Genomic DNA, 26,269 nt, shown 5'->3' on the forward strand with positions numbered 1-26,269 from the left:
GGGGCAGCGCCCAACCCCCCTGATGGGCCCTGCTCTGTGAGTGACAGGGGGCAGCGCCCCAACCCCCTGATCGGCCCTGCTCTGTGCATGACAGGGGGTGGTGCCGCAACCTCCCGATCTGCCCTGCTATGTGCATGATGGGGCGGCGCCCCAACTCCCCAATCGGCCCTGCTCTGAGCCTGACCAGGGGCTGCACTTAGGGATTGGGCCTGCCCTCTGCCACCTGGGAGCAGGCCTAAGCCAGCAGGTCGTTATCTCCTGAGGGGTCCCAGACTGCGAGAGGGCACAGGCCGGGTTGGGGGACCCCCCTCCCCCCGCCCCCCGAGTGCACAAATTTTTGTGCACCGGGCCTCTAGTCTTACCTAATAATAGACAAACATGTAAATTGACTGTCCCTCCGCTACGCTCGCCAGCCAATCAGGAGAGTATGCAAATTAACCCAGCAAAGATGACAGTTAATTTGCATACATAGGCGCAAAGCAGTGGAGCGAAGACTGAAGGCTCCGGCTGGAGCAAAGGCCTGGGTCCCAGGTGCCGGAGTAAAACTGGTGCTGGCAGCCAGAGGAAGGGAAGGCCTATTGCACAAATCTCTTCATGCAACGGGCCTCTAGTAGAATATAAGGCTGGAGTCAAGGGGCAAGTTCAAGGATAACAAACTCAAAATAGCGAAAGGGAAGAGGACTTCAATGAGAACAGGCAAATAAGACAGTGGGAAGTGGTGAGGAAGGGTTGGAGATGGAAAGGAAATGGGATGCTGAGACCGGCACCCTCAGGTTTCCTCTGCTGACTGACATCGGGGAATTACTACCTAAGGCAGGAGTGCTGACACAGGGAGGGAAGTGCGATACTTAACAAAAATACCCAATCAGTGATTTCTAGCAAACGAAGCATCTATGTCAACAAATCCTAAGAGTTAACACAACTATTCCAGACAGGATGCTAGAAGCAAAAATAAATGGGACGGTGTCTTGGAAATATGTCAAAGAGAATATGACTGGCAACAGGGTGTGAAAGAAAAAATTGAGGAAAGTTTAAATGGTTAACCATGTTAATCATGGGAAATCCCCTGAAGGGATAACATTTTAAGGACGGGTGAGATGTGATCCATCTCACTGGGGAAGTAAAACTATTCCTGTCTTGGAGGTTAGGTTTAAAGCAAAGGGCTTTTAATTTGGTTTGGATTTTTTTTAAGTATTCTTAAATTACAATCGAGTGAAAGAATCATCTTCTGCAATAGGAATTTTAAAATCCTATTTTAAATAGTGTAGTGCAATGTGTGTTAAAATAATTAGATGGATGGAATCCATAGGTAACATCTTGTTAAAATATTCTCTACCTCATTTGGTTATTATGTTGGTCGCATATACGAGTCACAGGGCTTTGTTTTCAATAAGTGACTACAAGATTATCATTTAAAAACAAAACTATAACTGCTCACATTTGTCAGCCTCCTTTTGACTCTTTCTAAGACGGAAGGTGGTACCTGTTTTGACAGTGGCTCCAGTTTGTGTCTCCACAGTGATGTGCATGTTATTAACCTGATTAGACCCGAATCCGTCTATTGAGAAGGGCTCCCCTGTCTCAGTTCCACATGGAGCACTGGCTCCTGTAATCTAAGCTCCTCCTGAACGCTGAAAACTTGTACTATCAGTGAAACATTTAGCAAGACAGCGGAAGCCACCCTCCTCAAGAAGATGATGAGCTTAATGAAAAGAAATTCACAAGCTGCGGCCCCACGCTGCACATGACCAGCCATGCCTGCTGGCTTGGCTGTCTGTTGGTTGTTGCTATGACTACGCAAAGCCGGTGGAACCCAATGAGCTGCCTGCAGCAGGGCTGAGAGGACCAGCCATTTTACTTATGGGAAACAGTGTGGCATATTCTGCTGAGCGTTCCCCTGGAAGGAGCATTTTTTAAAAAAATCTATTCAGAGGAGAGAGGAGTGATGGGCATGTTAGGATACAATGATCAGAGCCCAGCGCGCCTGCAAGCTGCCGTTGGGACGGGCTGGTGACTGCTGCTCCTATTAGCTGATCTGAGACACTGGAATGCAGCGAGATAATGCTGCATATCTGCTATCAGACGGCAGAAAAGGGTTTTGTCTCGGAAAGGCAAGCCTGCCCTGCAATCGTATCTCAGCAGCTCTCTAGCTGCTCAGCCTGAAAACTAGTGACCCTGAAGGAGGGCGTTACTGCCTGCGAGCAGGGTCCTGTGCGGCTGGGCTGCGAGCGGCGGGTCTGCAGAGCAGGTGTGTGCTCGATGGGCACTGGACTGGAACCCAGGCGGCCGCTCTCAGGTTTACCTGCTTCCTGTTAACAGATTGTTGGCTCCGAGAGCAGCTGCCTGCCCGCTGAGGTCGCGGCTGAGCAGGAGGTCCCCGCGTGTCCACTGGACTGACAGAGGTAAGCTTTTTGCTTTTCTTAAAGCATAGCTTTATCAATAACTTGGAGCAAAACTTAACCTGAAACATTTATTACATTGCTGTTGTCTGATTTGCCATGGAAGTATACACACACTCATTCACATACACTCACACACACACACACACACACACACACACACACACACACACACACACACACACACACACACACACACACACACACACACACACACACACACTTCCACAAAATAGTGTCCAAGACACAGACTTGTTTCAGTGAGTTTAGCTTCTAGAAATCGGATGATAAAGCAAACAAACAAACAAAAACATTACTAATGTCCCTTGGGACGTGAGATAAATATTTACTATTTTAACAAACCATACTGGCTTGTCATTCTGGATAGTCTTATAACCAACAACCTTTCTCTCTCACAAACAATGGATTCTTTCATGAACTGCACTTCGACATCTATTAAAAGAATTACGTGGAAAATCAGAGGCTTGAAAATTTGAAGCATTTGTTTTTAAGCCTCAGCATTGATGAGTTTTCACTCTGAACACACCTACGTATACTACCAACTTAAGGAATTCTATTCCGAAGGCAGATCCTAAGAGCCAGTGGATGTTGTACTTGCTTGCTCTGAACGGAGCCTCGGTGTGCTGTCTTGTTTGGTTGGGGGGTGGCTGTAAAGCAAATAGTGTAAGTGCTGGAAGCAGCTCACACGTCCTCTCCCAGTATCATGCACGCCGCGCTAGCCCAGAGCACAACACCCCCATTGTGCACCTCGGCTCAGAATCCAAGGAAAGAAAGGAAGTGAAATCTGCACATTGAATGCAAGCACAGCTACTGTATGTGCTGGTCAAACTTCTTTTATGGCACAGGTTCTTCTCACAAGCAGATAGGTTTCAGAGATAGAGAGTGAAACCAAGACACCACACACCTCCTGCAAAGGTCGGGCGCTAATGTTTGCGGTGGATGTTTGCTGTCAATCGCTACATGATAATAGCACAGACTTTGAACTGGAGTAGGAATTGCCCCTTAGTGTGTGTTTCTTTGATTTATGGTCTCCTAGGAACAAAGCTGTTACTGTGGATTGAAATTGGTCAGTCACATCGAAATCCTTGCTAAGGATGTGACCAAATAATGATGAATTATGTTTCAGCAGCATTTCAGCTTTACAGAAATCAATTCTATTGTTGGTCTACCAGGACTGTCAGATAATTTACATTGCTATTGAAAATGTATAAGGAAAACTGTTTTGTTGAAAACTTTGAATCAAAACCTCTGCTAAAGATTAAATCTACCACAAAATGTCAAATAAATAGTATATATAGTAAATCCTAGACTTACTTCTAAGAAATATTTTTATTTACTTCCTTTTTTCCAAAATATGAGTGACATGGGAGGCACCTTTTAATTTTAAGTACAATAATACAATTTTCATTGCTACATCTGAGCACACATCACCTATTTCACAAGTATGTCAATATACCTCAAGGTAAGAGAATTATAAAGTGTAGTCACCAATATTCTGCTCTCAATGCCACCAATATTCAGGATATAAAAACACAGATCTTAGTGTAGAGGATCAAATCCAAACATTTAACAATGAGAACAAATAAGAATATGCCTCTGGGTGTGAGAGACAGTGTATGGGATAAAATGGTGAGGTGATGCATCCTTCTTCACTTACGTTTAACTTAAAATGAACAGACTTAGTTTTGAGTCAAATTCTATAAATAAAAGTAGCCAAAAGAATGGTTCTTTATAGCAGAATGAAAGGTAGTAAGACTTTCTCTTCGGCTGAATTCCCTTCAGAGCTTTGCACTGCAAAAGGAGTTCTCAGACTTAACACAGTGCAAAGACCTGCAGCAAGAAAATGATTTTGTATTCGTCTTTCTCAGGGAGTTTTAGAAGAACTAGGTGAGGAAATACTTAAGACACATCTGCCTACCGTGACACACAAACTTTATACCTGTGTTATTTTTCTACATTAGTAACCTTTTAAAGTGATATGCTATGAAAGATGAGCATTTTAAGTTCACTTATGTCACAGTATATCAACATAGTTATTAATTCCACAACTTCGAGAATCAGATGCAGAGATATAATCCCTAAATTTCATGACTTTGCACTTTGGCTTTTATCTATTTATATAGCCTTATAAATGCCACTTTCCAACTCACCTGTTAGCAATGTCGGCTACTATGTAATTTCCCAAACATACTATAGCAAACTTTTGCAAAGCTACCTACAGACTTTTTTCCTAACGCTCCTCCCCATGCTTCGTAATCCAGTGAGACTTTCTCTCCGGACACTTCCTCACCTTCCCTCACCTTCGGCCACTTCAGACTCTTCTGTCTACAGCTCTGTCTGCTGCAACATATTGCACGTGTCTGCTCATGGCTTCCAGATTCTCTTCATCTTGTATGTGCTTTGTCCAGTGTCCAGAACTTGGCATTCAGACGTGTGCTGGTAACCTCGGCCTTCACTACTGTCTGATTGGTTACTGTAAATATAGGCTCAATCTTGAAATAGAAGCCCTATTATCTATTATACTGCCTTTTATCAGATAAAACTCAAAACATTTAAAAAACAGCAATGAGGCTTTCATTTTCCTGATATGAAAATATGACTTCAGGGTCACAATTTGAAAAAACAATGCTATAAATGCTCCATTATATAGCAGAATTTTCTGAGGGAAAATTTTGCAATGTGTAAGTTTTTAACAAAACAAGTTGAGAGCTTGAGTATCTAGAAGATGCTGTTTGTTTGCTTGCTTGTTTGTTTGTTTAATTTACAGCTATTATAAAATTTGCAGGGGAAAATAAATATACTAAGTTATCCCTGTTGGAAATCTGCTCTAAAATCAGACCATTAAAATGAATGTTGAATTGATGATAATGAATAGCTGATTGTAACTGAGATACTTATGGAATTGTCTTTCATAGTGAAGCAAGAAGAAAATCAAACTCATGAAATGGAAAGAGACAAAGTACTGAAATAAAGTCTACAATCACAGAATTTCTTTTCATTTTCCCACATAAACCTGAAAGGTTACTGGTCATCACTGGTTCTATTATCCTTCCCTGTGGTATCTGAGTTCCTGGGAGTAACTTTCCTGATACAGACATGCTTTTAGTTACAGAGACTTCCATCCTTTCTCTATTCGATGGCATGCCTATTATATTTTTAAAATAAGCTTCAATTTCTATAGCTTTTTATAGAAAAATTTCCATAATGCTATAATAAAAAATAAGAATGGATCAGGAATTTTAAAATGTAATAAATATATAATGCCTTGTCTCTAAGACAAACCATGTAGAAAACAAAAGTTGTAATTAATATTGTATGTATTCTTATACATAAAGTAGCAAAGGTTAAGAAGTTTAAATGTCCAAATATTTAGAATTAAAAAGCAAATATTTAGGAAATCACTTAAATTCTTTCACATTATATTCCATCATTAACTTGTATAAAAAATAATATAAATATCAACTCTTAATTAGCATACTGTCCTTGAAATGTTTATTTTGGCTACCTTCCAGCTGATTTTAATATACAGCATGCTAATTAAATAATAACTAAAGTTGAAATTGGTTCTGTTCATCTTAAAGACAAGTCATATTTAATTAATTAATCAATTATTTTAAATCGTATGTAGTAATTAGATTTTAAACATTGTTTTATAGTATTTCTGCATTATTTTTAATATACCTTAAGTAAATTATAAAATTTAAAGGCCTAAATTATGTATAACTATTTTTGATATTCAAATGAAAAGAGTGTGCTCTTGATGCATTTTATAACATATGATTATTTTAGATAATTTTCTATATGTTCCTTAAACTAATAATTTAGTCAAGGATATGTCCATTAAATTCTAAATTATCACTGCAAAGAATTATATGAATATTTTCAAAATCTTTTTACCTACATCACTTCTCAAAAAAAGTTAAGACAAATACACTTGGTTATAAGGAAACACTTCTGGAAATATCAAGTTCTAAATAGCGACGAATAAGAACTCTCAGCCCAGCTTAACCTCAGAGATGATCTGACTTGAAAAAGTGACTGAGAATCAGCAAAGGCGGGTTTTATTCTGAGTTCTGGCAGCACAGCTTAGCTGTTAGAACTACACTGCACTGCACTGTCCCTAGTCTTCAAACAGAAATGTCCTATTTGCCAGCTAGGAATTGTAGCCAAAAAGAGTGATTTCCTCTTCCCCATTCAGGTCAGGTACTCATAGACCCAGCATTAATTCTGCACCTTTAAAAAAAAAAAAAAACATTATTTGAGCAAAAAGTCCAGAAAGCTTTCACTTTTCCTGAATTTAACCGAGGGTCTTCAAAGAAAATTGTCTTACCTCAAAGACACTGAAATTTAGCAATATTCTCATTATACTTCCTAATTTATTTTTATATCCATGTGATAATTTAAGGAAAATTTATTTTTAATAAAGAACATTATTTGAACATTTCAATGATAATTGAGGGTTTTTTTCATTTGAACTGTTGCCTACTTTTTAAATTTTTGATTTTTTAATTTAACCTAGATATTCAATTCTTACAACTCTCCTTTGAGATGTTTTTTCATAGTTGGTGCACATTGCATATCGTACTTCCTTCTAATGAATTGTACCCTCAGCTTTATGTAGGAGACTTGGTCCAATCAGTATAGAAATCATTATTTTTGGGTTCCTTTTCCTAGTAAATTTTTTCAGGAATGCTGAATGTGAGGGCAGCATAAACCTCTCAGGCTCCAAACCTTCTGGTGTCTTACTCAATTCACCATCCTTTACAGATTAATACAGTTTTAAGGACCAGCCACAGGAATCCAAAAAACTATAGTAAAACAGGCTTCTAACCAAGAGCTGCACCACTTATTAAAAAAATCCCCTGAGTGTACAAGCAGCGGATGGCATGAAGAATGGCACCTTCATGCAAATGAGACATTCTAAGGGAGAACTGGGCATGCTAGAGAAAATGTATCAGTATACACGCTTATTCTGTCCTCCTCTAAAATGTTGGAGTCCCTGTATCTAGTTCTAGCGAAAGGAAGTTAGCTTCTTCAGAGACACGTGGTCCTCTAGGAAAGTGACCATGTGTGGAGACAGCAGCCCCTTTGATAAAAAGAAACAAACTTTGGACTGTGGGAATCCCCCTCCACCCATTAACAAGTCAGCTACTTCTGCCTCCAAATAGCACTAATATCAGATCTGAATGCTTTATGAGAACATCCTACCCTTTACACTATTAATCAAATCAGTTTAAGAAAGCAACGCTTGGTTGCTTTAAAGGGAGCTATTTTATAGGTCACCAAGGCACTGTCACACCTAATGATTTCACTTCTCTGAGCTAAAGTTAACAGAGGAAAAGAGATTAGATCTCAACTTCAGCTGTTCTTTGCTAACTGTGTCATCTGGGGAACCGTCTGAGCACCTTCTTAAACAAGTACAGCTAATCTGTCCGACATATAATTGCAGTATAGTGAGTCCTCTCCATTATATCCTGTGGGGATAAATGGGTTTTAAAAGAACCTGCCTCTCAACATCTAGATTTGGAACCTTATGTAACATAGCATTCGAGTAGTGAAGATAAAGACTTCTAACCACATAGGTGTTCTGGAACAATGTGAATGGACGTGTGCTGTTTAATACACTCAAGCACCGGCTTGAACCAGGTTAGGTAAAAGGCGGTCACAAAGGTGGCGAGGGGCAAGAGGACGGGAAAAGTTACGGGTGGCTTGGACAGGGTGAAAGTAACAGGGCAACTCGGCTCGCTTTAGAACAGCAGCTGGAACGTTGTAGGCGCTCAGCAAACAGGTCAACATATTAATATTCAGTGTGTGTGCTGAATGAATGAAGGGCTCACAGTCATCTCCTTCCCCGGGTGGAGTGCTGATGCTAACACATGAGTGAAAGATGCTGCTTGAATGTAGAGATAAAATGGTAATTTACACGTTTTCCTGTTTTGTACTATTGTTCTTTCTAAATCATAAAACAGAGGAGGAGAAAAAGAGATGAAAACTAGAAAATGCTATTATTTAAAAAAATAACGTATAGGTGAGAAGCACTATATTTTACCAGTGATATAGAGCAGGAACATAACCAGAAGCTTAGCTATTTAGTGACTAATTCAGACACCAGGAAAAATTGACTCCTACTCTCAACTTTCTTAAAGCCTCTGATTATAGCCACATTCATCATGTACTGTGACAGGCACTAAAGAGTTATATTTCCTTTTTAAGTAAGCACACAACAGAATAGTTTAAGCCTAGAGTCACAAAACTGCAGATCTTTATTTTAAGGCTTTAGGATAGTGTTAAACAGAGAATTCAGGACAGAAAAAAGTACCCATCTGGAAGATCTTTTCAAGTTACAAACCTTAAGAGCTGCTTACAGGGTCAATCAAAATAGCTGCTTCTGATTAAACTCAAGAAAACAACAAAAACCTGGTAACTAGGTTTCAATAAACTACATGAAAAAATTATTCATTTTCTTCAATCCAAGAGATATTGATAATACAAATCATGTGCATTTACTCTGTGCTAGCTACTATCCAAGAGCTTTACATATATTAACTTTCAATGAAGGATTTGGGAAATCACAAAACTTTGAAGGACATTTTAACTGGAATTTTCCAGAAGTATTCCATGTGATCTAAAATTGTTTCCCAAAGAGAGATTTAATGAACAACACATTGAGTTGCTCCTTCTTAGCGGCTCTCTTATCACTTGCACATTACAGTATTTTTTTTTATCTCATTTTAATGAAGTTTTCCTATATATCTGATCTTTCCAGAAGCAAGTGAGCTCTTGGAGAAAGCAATAGTGTCTTCTTCCTGTTTTCACCCCTCTCATCTTGTCATGGGTACAGCCAAGAGTAAATGAGGGATGGTTAGATGGTTAACCCAAGGAGGTTGCTGTCTCAAATGTTGACAAATAAAATGCACACCAAGAAAAAGAGATAGACTCAAAGTAATGTAAACAGTATGTGGTTCCATGTAACCTTCATCATGAGAAAATTAAGAGAGTCCACATATCCTTCAATGTGTGTTGGTTTATTTTGTTGCATTTTTAATGTGTGTTTGGTTAGTATGCTTTTCATGTCAAACACTAAGAGAAATCCTTCTCTCAACTCATCAGACTTCCTCAACAGAGGAAATCACGGCACAACCAAAGGTGACCTGGCTCACTTTCACCACTAGGGACTTTCCCCCAGAATGGAACCTTCTGAGCAACTTCATTGTATGTTAGTTACCTCTAGCAACCAAGAAAGCTACAAATGTGTGCAAAAGCTCAGTTATCGCCTCTACCAGAAAAACGACTCTTCGCTTGTTGAAAACACATCTGTTTAGGGAAGAGGGCTTTCTTAGGTTAATAACTCAGAGGACTGGTAATATATCCTGATTTCCTTGACACTGACTTTATTGAGAAACATAACTTTTCATAGGCTATGTGGTCTGAAAGCTGATTGTATCACTGACTTATTTTCTACCAAAGATTTAATTTTGTAAGACTAGCATAACTGATTTATTTACATAACAATTAATATGACTTTTTTCTTGAATTTTAAAAAACACTCCCTTCTGACGTGCACAGAGTGTTTTAATATATTTTAAATTAAATTTTAGATTTATTGGTAACAGCAAGTTCCATCTCCCTTGTTGTAGAAATAAAAGCAACTGACAATGAAAGTCGTAAATAATCTAGTTCGGTTTGAAAATCACCTTCCTCTTGACCCAGTGTCCCAAATGTCCTTTCAGTGCCTCAGACTGACAGTTCTCTGGTAAAATAATTGAACTTGATCTATATGTTATTATGTGGTATGTTAACACACCCTAATCACTCTGAACCTTAAACTTTAGCTTCCTTTGGGATGCATTGAGAAAACATGCCGTCAAAACTCTGGTTCACTCTTTTTGGCACTGATATGCACCTTTACAGCTGTCAAGAACTAAATGATTATGATCATAAAGTTGAGTTTCCTGGGGAATATTCTGTTCACAAACTGCCTCTTTCGCAGACTCCTCAGTCATTTTATTACATCAGCTTCTACCCCAGCCTGTGAGAAGCGGTGCTGGGTTTCCCTGGTCCAGATAAAGCCTGAGACGAAGAGGAGAGGACAGGGGCTTAACAGCTAGGACCTAGAAGAACTTTGGTTCTCCAAGTATTTGTTATTGGATGGGGTCACTTGACCAAAACAGCTTATGAGTTCACTAGGAATTAGGGAAAGCATTGATATGAAATTCACATGTTCTGATTTCCACCCAGAAGAAAGGCATTTTTGAGAAACCTGTATGCACGCTATCCGAGGCATCTCAGTGAGAGCATTTTATCTGGCCAACAAAGCAGAAAGGCCTGTGTTGATTGACAATGAGGAATGTCACATCCCAAAAGGTCAGATTATTCATTGGTCAGTGTGTTCTTTTGGGAAATAAAATCAGAATTTCATCTGGCAAGAATAATGCCAGGTGACAAGTGGTTCTAAGACTATCATCAAACTATATTTGCCCAACAAATACATCAGAGCTATAAGTTAATAACTGCCAAGTAGGCTAGGATATCTGGAGTCACCCTTTCCTGTACATGGGCTTGACCCCATTCTAACAAGTTCTCTAACCTCCTGTTTCCAGACTTTTAAAGTTCGTTGTCTCACTTGTTGCTATGTTAAAATAAGGTAGCTGGTCACATCCTCTCTAATTTTAACTGATAGCCCTATGGCTGCTGAGACTGTGGGAACAGGTCTTGGCCTCTCTAGACCTGTTTCACACCCTATAGAGGGAGATAAGAATAATAATAATACTCACCTCTGAGGATTATACTCAGGATTACATGAGATGATTATAAATGACTGGCATAGCACCTGGCACACCACAAACATAGATGGAATCATAGCCACACCTATTTTGGTCACCAGCACCAGGACCAGCCTCACACATGCTAAGTAGTTTGGATTGATTCTTTACAAGAAAAGAGAACCATTGAAAATTCCTTTAAGTGGGGAAAAGTCATGCTCATGTCATGTTTGTGTGTTGAAAAGATATAACTGGTAACAGTATATCAGATGAAATGAAGAGAGCAATAAATGTTTATAGAAAAACAGTTTCCATATCTCAGGCAAGAGCAAAACAGCCATGAACTGAAGAGGTGGGTCAGGAAGAAAAGAGTGAGTGATTTATTCAGTCAAGATGACTGTGTCAGTCGCTCGCCTAAATGGGATGCATCTAAAATAGTGACTGCCAAACAGTCTTAAAGATAGTTCTACAAGGACCTTGTATGCATATATGCATGGCCCATGGACACAGACAATGGGGTGGTGAGGGCCTGGGGCCAGGGCCCGGGGCCGGATGGAGGGGGCCAATGTCTGGGGGGTGGAAACATATGTAATACTTTCAACAATAAAGAATTATTTTTTAAATAAAGATAGACGGTTCTACCTCAGTGTGGTATAGAGTGAATAGGGATACACGACATGCACAGGAGCTCCAGAGGCACCACTGAGGAAAGGGTGGGGACTAAGAGTATGTGGGTTTGGTGTCGGACTTGCTGAACCCACCACTACCGTGGAACAGCACGTGCTAAAGCCCAGAGGCAGAAGGAAGTGTTCTCAGGACTTAGAGTCCTTAGGTATGGTTGGAACGCAGGGTGCCGATATGGAGAACCAGAAAGTCAGATTGGGCAAGCAGACCAGAGCCAGATTGTGGCGTCACTGGTTCATACTCAGATGAGAAGCCATTGAAAGAGTTCAAACTGGAAAGTGACATAAGGAGATTTCTGTTAGAGAACATCTGTGCTGAGGAAGGGGTTAAGACTGCGGTGGGCTGAGACTAATCCCAAGGATTTTGCATAGCAGAATCGTGCAAGTGACAGGAAGGAAGGCTGAAAGCCTCTGCTAGGGCAAGACAATAGGTCTGGAGAGAAAGTTCTGGAATCAAGAGAGATTATGGAGTTAGAACCAAGAGTACTTTAGTATTCACTTGGGGATGGGAGCAGGGGAATAGTTTGATGACCAGGTTTATGTCTTGAGAAAATAACATCTAGAAAAAGCATGTTTGAGGGAGATGAGAGTGAAATTGGTTTGAGACTTTTTGAGGTGGAGAACATTTAGGGACATTTAGGGGAAATAGTTCAAAACATAGTTTAAAAAGGAAAGGGGGTGTCTAGACCAATAGAAATATAGTTTAAGCTGAAAATTCAAGCCACATATATAAATTTAAATTTTCTAGTGGCCACATGAAAACAGAAACAGATGACATCAATTTTTAGAATATATTGTATGTAACCCAATATATCCCAAATATTATGATTTCAATAAGTAATCAGTATAAGAAATAGTAATGACTTACTTTGCATTATTTATGTGTATGTGTGTCTATAGTGTGTGTTTTACACTTATAACATCTCTTTTATTGAATTTATTGGGATGACACTGGTAAACAAAATAATACGTGTTTCAGGTGCACAATTCCACAACACATCATCTGTACACTAAATTGTGTGTTTATCACCCCAAGTCAAGTCTCCATCCATCACCACTTACCCCCTTTACCCTCTCCCACCTCCCCAACCCCACCTCATTTACAACACCTCAGTGTGAGCCAGCCACGGTTCAAGTGCCCAAGAACCAACTGTGGCTGATGGCATCACTTTGAACAGGAGAACTCCAGACCTCCATAGCCTGTGCAGCACATATCTACCTATGAGTGACCAGTATCAACGTCTTCTATGAAGGTGTGAAGGAAGAAAAGCTTCTATGAAGGTGCAGAGAGGGGAGGCGGGGATAGGGAGAGCTTGTGCAGAAGCAGGAGAGACGAAAGAATTGCCACAACTGTTCCTGAGCTTGATCTGTCTTTCAAAGATGTGATGTGAGACTGGAGTCTCAGACATTTGGGGAGACTTTAATGATCTGTGTTGAACTTTTTTATTCAACCAGCCACTGCTATATAAAGTGCAGAGCCCAGGGCAAGATGAAAATGGAGAATCCCTTATTCAACAATTATTAATAATTTCAAGATACAACCACAGAGCATTAAGCCCAGAACCTGGTCCTTCCAAGTGCACGGTCAGGTGCAAATGCTCAAGTCACAGACCGTGAAGCCAACCCCGCAGGCAATTTGTATCTCAGGCATTATATGTGAACACTCTTGCCCTTTGGGACTCACGCTGGGTGTGTATAACAAGACCATTAGTGATTTTGAACTAGTGTGAGGCATCATTTTCATTACTGGCAGCCACACTCTCTCTGGCTGGAGGAAAAGCTGCTACTCCTTGGGCTGGGGTGCTTAGAACGCATGAATCCTGCTATAGCCTTCCCACACACCCCACAGACAGCACCTCAGTCATGCCAGAGCCCCGTCATCCTGAATCCTGCCTCATGTCGAGGGGGCCCACGGAATCCCCAACCTGGTAGGGGTCTGGCAGCTTCTCGCTAACATTGTCCCTTCTAGAAAACCCTCTTTCCCCACCCCTTCCCCTGGTAAGAGAGTTTTACAACATGGAAGTCAGAAGACCGAGGATGGGGAAGTAGAGCTAGACCAAGGGAACAGAGCCTGGAATTCCCTCGGATAACCAGAATCACTGAGAGTCTGGGTGGGCTCTGCTTCTGCAGGTCTAGTTCCAGGCTCATGTTTGAAGGCACATTGTTTGGATTCTTGTGTTTTGGGGCTTTGTGGTCATGGACCCTCCCTACCTTAAGAATGTGAAGCTAATGGTCAATGTCAGACTTTCCCTGTATTGCATCCTATATGGAAGTAGGGGTCTGTCTGATTGAATAGCACCAGCACCAAGGTGGCCGCAGGCACTCATAAACATTAGTGTGACCCCCACACCCTCTATTCCGGTCTACTTTCATTCTTCCTCTTCATCCGTCTGTCTCTCCTCCCTTCCTTCACCCATCTCGCCAGCCTAATGTCATTTCTTTATGGGGTTATCATACAAATCCTGATTGTAGTTAAAAGTGTCATTTATTATAGTCCATAAACAATTTGATGTTATTTATTCTTGGTTGTTTAGTTTTAAAAGTCAATAAATAAGAGTGTTTCTTTTGAAAAAGGAAATGTGAATTACTTTCTAGTGTTTTGAGATTTCTAGTGTTTAGTGTTTCCCTTTGTACTGTGCCTTGTCAAGGACAAGGTTCCCCCAATTCTGCATGGAAGTCCCTCTGATGTGTCAGGAAAGGAGGGATCAGACAGGGCAGGCATCTGCGGGTGAGGTCCAGTCATGAGCCTGGCCTTCGTGGGCATACGACTTAACATCTTTCAACCACAGGTTTGGTACCTGAAAACCGAGGATGTTGTGCCTAGATCACAGAACCATTATTTCTATTATATGAAATAATTCACGCCAAGTACATACAGCAGTGCCTAGCACATAACTGGCTCTCAATCAAGGACATCTCTGCCCTCAGCAAGCATCTCCTGGGATGAGAGAAAAATGGGGATGTGGCAGAGATCTTGACATAATAAAGCTTGGGCCCCGAGCAAAAAAACTACATAAAATAAAAATTAATTTCCACAATAGGTAAATAATTCTAAAACTTCTTACTATAAAGATCCACCAGGCTTCCAGTGATCACACAGTTCTTAAACTTTAAGTTTAACTTAAAACTCAAGGAAACTTCTAAGAGAGGCTAACAATACACTTCTGTACCTTCTGGCCTTGACTGAATTACAGCAGACCAAGGCAAGCTAATCTTTGGGTCATAAATTATCAGAGTATTAGCTGCAAACACGATGTCAGGCTAGAATGGGGGAGATGGCTATTTTTAAAGATCCTAATGGCAAATAGCCATCCTGCCACTTACTATGTTAATAGAGAAGAATTTTAATTAATCCTGCCATGCCAAAGTGCTTGCTTAAGAATACATTATATCATCTTTTCCCAAGAGATTGACTTGCTTAATTATGTTTTTCTTGGGCTGATCTAAAATTAATCTTCATGCTACATGGTGTTGACCTACAAGGTTAGTTAAGAATGCAAAATAACTGTAAGTATTCTTGTAAATAATAATAATAGCTACAATTCATTGAATGCATACTGGGGCAGGCAGCTTGCCAAATTCTTCAAATACCTCGCATTGACTGTTCACAAAAACACTCTGATGAGGCTATTATTCTCATTTTATAGAAGAGGAAGCAGGCTCTGAGAAGCTAAACAGCCTGCACGGGGTCACCCGTGTGAGGAAGGTAGGATTCAACTCGAGTCGGCCAGATTCCAAACCCTGAACGCTAACATTTTTCTAAACTTGCCCATTTGTGGGAACTACAGATCAGCCAAGAGAAAATGTTAGAACTCCCATTTCATCATCTGCTCTACAGTTTTGTTTGGGGCTCTGTGAAAACATTTACTTACAAGAGCACACCACTTTATTGTCAAAGACCAGAAATAGCGCCACAACAAAGAGGTAGGGAGGAAAAACAATCTAGGCCGTCAATGATAGTTATTTCTTTGGCATGAGATTGTGGATGGTTTCCCTCTTTCGGCTTGTCCATGTTTTCTGCATCTCTATTAAGTTACGAAAGTTTCTGAAGAAGAGGTGCCCATAGATGAGGACCAAAGGACATTGGTGTGGCACCAACCCACTTCACACATCTAATTACAATGTTACAATATGAAGCAATAGAAGTTGAAAAGAAAACAAAATCTCTGGATAGAAATATTTTATCGATTTCCTTTTTAAAAAATATATTTTGATTGATTTCAGAGAGGAAGGGAGAGGAAGAGAAAGATAGAGACATCAATGATGAGACAATATCGGCTGCCTCCTGCATGCCCCACACTGGGGACCAACCAGCAACCCGGGCATGTGCCCTTGACCGGAATCGAACCCAGGACCCTCAGTCCGCAGGCCGACGCTCTATCCACTGAGCTAAACCAGCTAGGGCTTGATTTATTTTCATTGTAATACTGTGCCTGCACTTTGATTTGGGAGGTCTTTTGGAAGAAGCAGCCCTGGAAAACGGACCAGCCAACCTGAGTCTGTGCTCAGTGGCAAGGGTCCTGTTTACCGGCTGAGATGGTGTTACCTCCGGATTAGGAACGATTAGTTCTACTTTGGAACCCAAAACAGTTCAATTGGAGTTCGAAAGCATTAAGAGTCCTGTGCCTGTGAACATGCCGAACAAGTTCCCTTTGTTAACAACTGCACTTTGATCTGAAAAAGAAAGTGGGCACTCAGGGAGCGTATATTTTGGGAGGGAAACAATCTTATTTTCTGCACATTTTTTAAAGAGGACCTGGTATGATTGATAGCAAGTATGAGCACTGATGTTTATGTTAAATTTCATTGCACGGGTAAGTCCTAACAGACTAGGTCAGTGGTTCTCAACCTTCCTAATGCCGCGACCCTTTAATACAGTTCCTCATGTTGTGGTGACCCCCAATTTCATTGTTACAAATTGAACATAATTAAAGCACAGTGATTAATCACAAAAACAATATGTAAATATATATGTGTTTTCCGATGGTCTTAGGCGACCCCTGTGAAAGGGTTGTTCGACCCCCAAAGGGGTCGCGACCCACAGGTTGAGAACCGCTGGACTAGGTGAAAGAGATCACCCAAGGCATTTATACTGAGAAAAATAAACAAATAAAAAACAATTCCAACAATCATCCTTAAAGCATCCACTGTTCATAATGCCTTATGTAGCCTGCCTTGTCTGACTTTGCTCATCCACTAACCCATCTCACTTCTCACTGGCAGGAGGGAAGCTGTACCTGAGTTAGGCTCTGACCTCTATGAGCAAAAGAGATATACTTGCCCTCATGGAACCTGCTCTGTCCAGGTCTACTTATACTTTGTACCTGAGGCTGCATTGCCCAACTCATGAATATATGAGCCTTATAAACACAACTTATGAAGTTTTTCCTTAAACACTTACTGTATTCATAAATGTATTTCTCCTATTTTGTTCGTATGGATGGAGGTGGTGAATTTATGCATCCCACCAGATGATAATGAAATGTGGCAAAAGCGTACTCATTCTAATTTAAACAGATTTCGTTTCTAAGTTGTATTGAAAATTGGTATACTTTTCAGGATTAGTGCTTAGAAAAACCTCGAAGGTTGTTCATGAGAAATGCCATGTCAGTAAGTGTCGTTACCAGTAGCAAACGGCTATGCTCTTAAAAGCATATCAATAGCTTTTATTACCTTTCCCCTGCACTCATGGTTTTCAACTCAATGTTCAAATTCTTCAGCGGATTGCCACTGCTGACTATTTATAACCAAGCACCACGATCAGCTCTTCTTCCATTTATGTGATGTGGCAGAGAAAAGCAATCTCCATGATACAGTCAATGCCCAGTTAACAACAGTGGCTCATTGCAGGAAAACAGGAGCAGGGAACCTTGAGTTGTGCCCCAAATTAATAAAGTCAGTTGTTCACATTCTTGACATTAAAATGCTAAAGTTGTTTTTACATGAAGAGGCCATCTATAAGCGCGATGTGCAAATGAATGGAGTTAAATATGAGTCCGTAGATATCTTGACTGTCAAAATTGAAACAATTCCAATTTTAGAGTCACTCAGCTACTCGGTGTCTTGTAATAATTCCCGACATTTATAGTCCTTATCTATTTTGGACAAAACCATTAGCACATATCCAAAAGATGAAATGACAAAGATACATTTATTTTCCTTGTTGAGCCACAGTGATTATCACGTAAGTGAGAATCAGGACTGTTTTAGTTTAAATGCGTCTTTGTATGTGAGTCTGGACACTAATCGGTATGTGTTAATAGACTGATTTACTTACCTCATTGTGTTTGTGTTTTACATCTTACTCCAGGCTAGTTCCTCTTAGAACCCAGTTAACATAACCACTGGAGCAGTGAGTGGAGATAAGTAATAAGAAATAAGACCCCAAGTCTCCTATCTCCTCCAAGTCTGTGAAACTAGAGCCTTGTTTCATCAGCTTAGAAATTAGCCAGGACCATGCATAAACCTTTTCACCACAGAAGGTATATTGTTTCCTGTTGAAACAGAAATGGCAAACATAGAAACTGCTCACTTTGATTTGGCAGCAGTGCAAGACTTTATAGGTATTTATATGTGTAGGAAGAAACCTCAAGTTCAAAACCAACTTCCAAAGGCATTAAGACAGTGAGAAGATGGTTGACAATCAAGAATAGCAGCGAAATTACATAACCGTTCCTCATCGTGTACATTTTCAAGAATTCTTTAATAGTTAAAAAGGAGCTTAATGAAATATTGCAGTAAAAATCAAGATGACTTAAATGTTATGTCTGTCTTGAGTGATTCTGTTGTAAGAAATTAATGTATTCTGAAGGCGCTGCACAAATTTATCCTTTAAAAACAAAAATAAAGACAAGTTTATAAATAAAGTTATGATTTTAATTTGTAAATTTAATTATTTATAGTTTGTACTTATATATATAATCCTATATAATATAGTTAATATATGTACATGATTATATAATATGTAAATTATTATAAATGTAACATAATTGGATAAATTATATTTGGGGAAAATGAAACTGCTATGACTATATTTTTAATAAGTTGTGCATGAGTATCTTTATATTAAGTTCAAATTCGGATAAGATAAGCTGTAGTGAATGAGATGGGTAAGAGTAGGAAAAAGGCAATACCATTCATTTCCTATGAACATGCAAGTACCTAATAATCTTCTCAAGGCAGCACAAAACTAAGCTTTAGAGATGGACCTTAGCTGATCTTTGAGGGTAAAAAGAGCAATATTATGTTCACTGGAAGAATAAACTCATCATAACAAAGGCGACCGGCCCTGGTCCATTCCTGTAAGTCAACCATCCCAAAGCATCACGGGAGCCCTCGGCCGCCCTCTGAAACCCAGAGCCGTGTACGCACCGGCTCATGTTGTTCAGTTTGTCGGTTGGAGTGTTTGTTACTACTTGAAATTTCCACCACCTTTGTGGTTACCCAAAATAGAAGGTGGTGCCGAAGTTCAACTTGGAGTCTCAAAGGCGTGTTCGAATGGGCACAAGTCTCTTTAAAAAGAGGCCAAGTGGCTAGATCTCAATCGGTAACACGAAAACCGAGTTCGCATTACGGAATGGTAGAGCCACTGCAATTTATAGCTCGGGTTTGGCCACCAGTGATGGGCACCATTCGTTCAGACCTTTCCAATTCCTCCTTCTCTTACCCGGCATTGCGTGTGCAAATCTAAGGGTGACCTCAATTTAGTCCTCTTTATCTGTCCTTGCAGGTAGCATTCATTACAGGGTCGAATTGTGAAACTTGCCAAATAAGTGCACCCTAGCAGAATGCTATAAAATGAACTCAGCCGCTGCCTTCTATTTTTTAGAAAAGTTTTTACTAAGCAAGCCCTGCATTAATAAACATAATTTTTCACTGAGAGTTACCTCATTTCATGAGCCATTTTTCTCATTATCTTAAACGGTGTTGTTCCCCTTTGATAATTAATTCCGAGATCATTTTATTCTACTCGAGTGTCTCAATTAAAATGTACCTGATATTGAACTTTAAAGCTCCAAATTGTACTGATTTTCTCTTTGGGATATAGTGTATTAATGTCTTTTCCCACTGAATCCTTTCTCACTGAAATTATTGCCAATCTCATCTTCTCCATTCTCTGTGTCCATTTCCTTTTCTCTCTCCGAACCTTTTTTGCTCCAGTTGGAGCCATCACCTGATACTTAAATGAGTTTACTATTGTGGGCAGCGTTAACCTCAAACCGAGTTCATCGTTCATTAGGGGTTTAAATAGCAAGTTTCTATCAAACCTGCTCCCAAGCAAAAGAGAGGGGCAGTGGGTTCTGTTGTAACTGGTGCTCCTGTCCAACGGACAGGACCCAGTGGGAATTCCTGTCCCCTCTCGGATATAGAATATGCTGTTGACATACTTGTGCCCTTTCATCCCCACCGCCACACTATTTCTCAGACCCCGATCATAGTGATCAATGGCTTTCCTATAATGTGAGTCTCTGCACCCCAATTTTCTAAATGTAAAGGGAATAATTGGGTAGGTTTTGTAATACTCCTTCCAGTTACGTACGATTCCAGATTCAAAGAAAGGTAAGAAATAGGAGAAGCCAAAATTGGTACTGAAAGTCTCCAGACTATGTCCTCGCTGAGAAATTTCAGACACAGCGACTAGGGTAAAACCCACACACAAAACCTGCCCCTCCAGGATCAGTGTCACTGGATTTAGGCACAAAACCTATGAATTCCCGAGGCGGAGACACTCGCCCAGTGTGGGGAAGAGAGAATAGGGGGAGGGGAGGGGGTGGCCCAGGGAGAAAGCAGAAGATTTGAATTTTATATAACTCCTGTGAATTAAAGAAGTCGGACAAAGTTAACAGAAATCATGGGCCTACATCATTACCACCTTTTTACAAAGGAAGAAAATATAGGTGAAATGCAAAAATAGCCCCATTTAAAGATGCTACTTCTAACCCCTCCAGTAGCATAATGGTCACTGTGACAGCCTTTCTCTGTCCTTTACAGCTTGACTTTCCCTTCTAAATACATTATGGGAAGAAAATGTTTTTTATTTACTTTTTACATAAATCTGCTCCTCGGAACATCAGTTGAATTTGTCAGTGCCTGTCTCTATCGGCTACTTTCACTTCAGGGAGTCAAGACTCCATGTGCTCTTGTGGTGGTTTCAATTTTCCATTCAGGGAAGCCTTGTCTTGCTTTGTTCACCACATACAGGGCATCCCCCAAAAATGTATATATGCACTCTAACAGCTGATTCTACTACATTTTTAAAATGAAATGTATTTTAATAAACACTGCCTTTATAATGACTCAAAGTGTGTATACATTTTGGGGGACATCCTAAATTCACTCAGTATTTTTGAGACGCTGGGCTAGGAATTGCTATACTCGTGTTTTTAAAAGGTGTCCTGCCTCAAGGAGCCTACAGTCTAATAATAAAAGACAGGTAAATAGCAACAATGATATATTAAACCCTGTTCTGCAACAGGCGCTTGACCTAGTTACTGATTTTCTACACACAGATTCATTTAATCTTCTCAAAAGCTCCCAAAAAGGTAGGTGGTGGTGTCTGTATTTTATAGATGAGAAAGTCAAGGTTCAGACAGATTAAGTAACTAGTCCAGAGTGTCAGGGCATGCCACTGGGGAAGCAAAATCCTGAGGTCAGCTCTGCCCGACTCCAAAACCTTGAGTCTCTTGTCCTGCAATGTGATTCTTGCTCTAATAAAGGGATACTCCTACTTTAATTATTATCCTATATATTAAAAAGGTGATATGCAAATTGACCAAATGGTGCATCAACCAGTCACTATGATGTGCACTGACCACCAGGAGGAAGACACTCAACTCAGGAGCTGCTCCCTGGTGGTCAGTCCGCTTCCACAGGGGGAGTGCTCCTCAGCCAGAAGCCCGGCTCACGGCTGGTGAGCGCTAAGGATGTCAGAAGCCCTCTCCCCAGAGGGAGCAGGCCTAAGCCATCAGTTGGATATCCCCCGAGGGCTCCCAGACTGCAAGAGGGTGCAGGCTGGGCTGAGGGACCCCCCCCTTCCAATGCACGAATGTCATGCACCAGGCCTCTAGTCCATTATAATTGTAGTTAATGGATAAAAGTTAGTCTCTGTTTGTTACATAAATGGATAGGATCATAACTCTGCTCCTCCTACCAGCTAAGGGAATATAAATGCTCACAGGGACTAACAAAGTCAATTCTTCTCTGCTTCCTCCAGGCTATTCCTTTTTTTTTTTTTCTTAATTTATCTTTATTGTTGGAAGTATTATATACGTCCCCCCTTTTTCTCCTCATTGACCCTCTCCACTCTGCCCCACCAGCAGTTCACCTCACTATTGTCTGTGTCCATGGGTTATGCATATAAGTTCTCTGGTTAATCTCTTCCCACCCACCCTCCCCCGCCTTCCCTCTGAGGGTCCATCTTCTGTATCTCTGGATCTATTTTGTTCATTAGATTCCATATATGAATGAGATCATGTGATAGATATCTTTCTCTGATTGGCTTATTTCACTTAGCATAATACTCTCCAGGTCCCTCCATGCTGTCTCAAAGGGAAAGCGATCCTTCTTTTTTATAGCTGCATGGTATTCCATTGTGTAAATGTACCACAGCTTATTTGGTCCACTCATCTACTATTCCTTTTTATACCAATATCTTTCCTTTTCAATCTACTTCTACTCAGAAAATAAGTCGATAATAATGTTATTGCTTTAAAGAGGCTGTTAATATCAATCACAGACCAAGTCATTAGCAGAGATGGAAATTTTCTTATTCCTGTCATTTGACAATTCCATGAATTCTTGTTTAAAATTAAAATTTTAAAAACCCATAAAACTCTGAATGTGAGCTTTCTGAAATAAAGTATACAGGAATTAAATTCAATATCTACACTTGTCCAATCCATTCCATTTTCCCCATTAGCGAAGTAAAAGTGCATATGTTTGTGAAGATCAATTATTATATTTACAAAAATATTAGTCTACCTGATTTTTAAAAGTTACTAATGATTACTGTGGGCCACGTGCGGTAACCATGCATTATCTTCTTCAATCCTCTTAAGGATGCTCTAAGGCAGTGGTTCTCAACCTTCTGGCCCTTTAAATACAGTTCCTCATGTTGTGACCCAACCATAAAATTATTTTCGTTGCTACTTCATAACTGTAATGTTGCTACTGTTATGAATCATAATGTAAATATCTGATATGCAGGAAGGCCTTAGGCGACCCCTGTGAAAGGGTCGTTCGACCGCCAAAGGGGTCGCAACCCACAGGTTGAGAACCGCTGCTCTAAGGCCACTGATATCCTCACTTTTCAGATGAGGAAACTGAGACTCAGAGATGGTGCCCAATGCAAAGAGTTAATAAGAGGCAGAACCAAAAAATCAACTGAGGACTATTTATTATAAAAATCCATGCTTTTAACTACATGTGTTGTGCATCAACGAGATGATGATAATAATGGCAATAACCATAATGTAGGAGTGCCTATTGCATAGTAGGCATTGTTTGAAGAGCTTTGCATTTACTAATTCATTCTGTCTTCATAACAACCATATGGGGCAAATACTGCTATGATTCTTATTTTGTTAATGAGAAAACTAAAGATGTGAGTAGAATACTTCAAGGAGATGTGAGTAGCCACCCTGCTGGAGGCAGTAGAGTCAAATTCCATGGTGGCCAACAGCCTCCAGAACCTTGCTCTTAATCATTGTGTTCTTGGCAAATATAGATAGAAAGACAAACTATTTATAGGTAACTGCCTCTTATAATGAAATGTATTGTGATTTATATTCATTTCTTCAATGTATGGTATTTAATCAGAAACTATGAGACAAGGATGCTTAAAATAATTTCCACATTTGCATGTGTCCTTAGTTTTATGCAAAGCTGGAAAATTATTGGCTTCCTAATCCACCATCCCTTCACCTCTGATAAGCATTCACCATTTTAAGAAAGCATACGTGGAAATGTTAAAGGTTATTTCATATTCAAACTCAATACATCACTAGCCTTGACTATCCTTTCAAAATCACTCTTTCTCTAACAAGGACAAATTCCACCGCTCAATTGAGATGTTGAAAGCTCAGTGAACTCCATTGAAATGACCCTGTTCAAAGTTTTCCGAACAATGCTCTGGCCATGTACACCCAGAACAGGATAAACAATGGGTTCCTGTTTTGTATTTCCTGTACATTATTACTGTGTTTTTATTTCTCTTGATATCACCGATCATTAAATGTTAGTTTTAGGGAAAAGGAGCCAACTACTTGACTATATTTAGAGCCAAAACTATTCAAATGATTCAGCTCCTGGGGCTTCCCACAGAATGGCTGTCTTTCACGGCAGTTTTCACTCCACTAGGAAATGATAATGGGCAACTGTGGGAAGGACTAGTGGTTCATGTCCAGAAGATCTTTCAAAACTTCTGAAACTATCTATTCCACGATAACTTTTTATTTTTATTTTTTTTATTGATTTCAGAGAGGAAGGGAGAGGGAGAGAGAGATAGAAACATCAATGATGAGAGAGAATCATTGATCAGCTGCCTCCTGCACGCCCCCTACTGGGGTTTGAGCCCGCAACCTGGGCATATGCCCTTGACTGGATTCGAACCTGGGACCCTTCAGTCCACAGGACGACGCTCTATTCACTGAGCCAAACCAGCTAGAGCTCCACGATATCTTAATGGCAGGCCTACTGGTCTACGACTGTCTTTCAGACAGCACAGCGTGACAAAATTGTTCTTAGATGATTGTGTCTGGTATGTTTCCAGCTTCAACAAATAGGTTACTTCAAGAAAGCCATTTAACCAGGGAAGGGGTTGGTTTGCCCCAAACACCAAGACTCACAGAATGTGTTCAGCTCTGCCATCCCTCCCTTAGCACGTGCCTCCCAGAATGCATCTGCATCTCCACCCACTAGGTGAAAGGGTGAAGCAGGCTCTGTGTTGTTACTGCATATGTGAAGTGTCTTGCATATAGCTTATTAGCCAGCACAAACGGCAAGAGAATTTTGGAAGATAAGTTTCCAGATAGGCATATTGTCAGGAGTCTGGAGTAAAGATCAGAGTGAAAATGGATCCTTAATAGGTAGACAGCACTGTCTGCCCCAACTGTTATATGCTTAATTATTTATTTTAAAGAGTAATAAGTATGGAAATAGTGACTGGACTGTAAAATAAAACATATCACTGAGAACCTTCCATCAAAAATGATGCTGAGGATTATGCTAAGCGAAATAAGCCAGTCACAGAAAGATAAGTATCACATGATCTCACTCATATGTGGAATCTAATGAACAAAATAAACTGATGAACAAAATAGATCCAGAGACATAGAATCATGGACTGTCAAATATCAGAGGGAAGGCGAGGAAGGGTGGGTGAGTGGGAAGAGATCACAACCAAAGAACTTGTATGCATAAATGACCCCCAAGGGAATGAAGAATATGATTCTTCAAGGTAAAAAACACCCCACAAAAACCTTGACCTTGGCTGGATCAGAGAAGCCCTTCCTGAGGAAAGGACACTTCAGCTGAGGGCCCAAGTGTCCTGGGGCATGAACTGCTGAGCAGGAAAGGCGTTCCAGCGACAGGGAACAGCGCACAAAACGGCCCTGAGTGTGGCCCATCCCAGGCACTGAGAGAAGAGCAGAGAAGCTAGAAGAACTGGAGCTAAAAGAGAGGCAGGGGGTGGGGAGGGGAGAGTGGGTGGAGATGCCAGAAGAGACCAGATCATGTGGAGCCACTTTTAGCACGCTTATCTTAAAGATTTTTAGACCATATCTAGCAACTGTTGCATATGCTCAAATTTCATGGAATATAAATATCAAGAAAAGCTAAGTCATGGTTATGTAAAACAGCAGAGGCGCTTTTTAATCCATATGGGAGTCAGATAGTACAGCTAAAAACATGCTTTAACTAGAAAAGTGAGTTTTAACAAAGGGTATTTCTATATACTCTCTTGCACTTGATACTAGTTGTTTTACATTCATGAAGATTATCACCTTATTTGATGAAGTTCAGTGCCGAATGGCATATGGATGGCAAATCACCTTCTAAAACACATCTGCCTCACAGCAGTAATAGGTAGTAGGAATTACAGACGATTTTACAACTTTCAAGTAATCACACCTCCAGACGTAGATTGGGGGGGGGAGGTGGCGGGGGACGGGTGCCCAATGTAATTTACATAAGTCCAAGCAAAGGCATAGACTTTATTTTTATTTTTATTTTTTTAAATGTATGCTCATTGTTGAAAGCATTACAGATGTCACCTTTGTGTTTTTTCCCATTGACCCCCCTCCACCCCTCCACCCAGATCTTCACCACACTATTGTCTGTGTCCTTGGGCTATGCAGATATGCATATAAATTCCCCTGTCAGGTTAGTCTCTCCCCCTCCCCACACC

General features: G+C 40.4%; 1 protein-coding gene across 7 annotated transcripts in view; it reads left to right on the forward strand.

The window, feature by feature from the left end:
* Nucleotides 1-26,269, forward strand: part of SORBS2 (sorbin and SH3 domain containing 2) — a 311,892-nt gene that overhangs the window by 110,121 nt on the left and 175,502 nt on the right. For 6 of the 7 annotated variants that reach the window (XM_014537085.1, XM_014537091.1, XM_014537082.1 and 3 more), the window contains exon 1: nucleotides 1,873-2,402. The gene's annotated coding sequence lies outside the window, so the exon portion shown is untranslated. Of the gene's footprint in view, nucleotides 1-1,872; nucleotides 2,403-26,269 lie in introns of those variants that run through there. The other variant, XM_014537084.1, reaches the window with a different exon arrangement.

Source organism: Myotis brandtii, unplaced genomic scaffold (genome assembly GCF_000412655.1).
Source record: "Myotis brandtii unplaced genomic scaffold, ASM41265v1 scaffold1719, whole genome shotgun sequence".
NCBI lineage: Eukaryota > Metazoa > Chordata > Mammalia > Chiroptera > Vespertilionidae > Myotis > Myotis brandtii.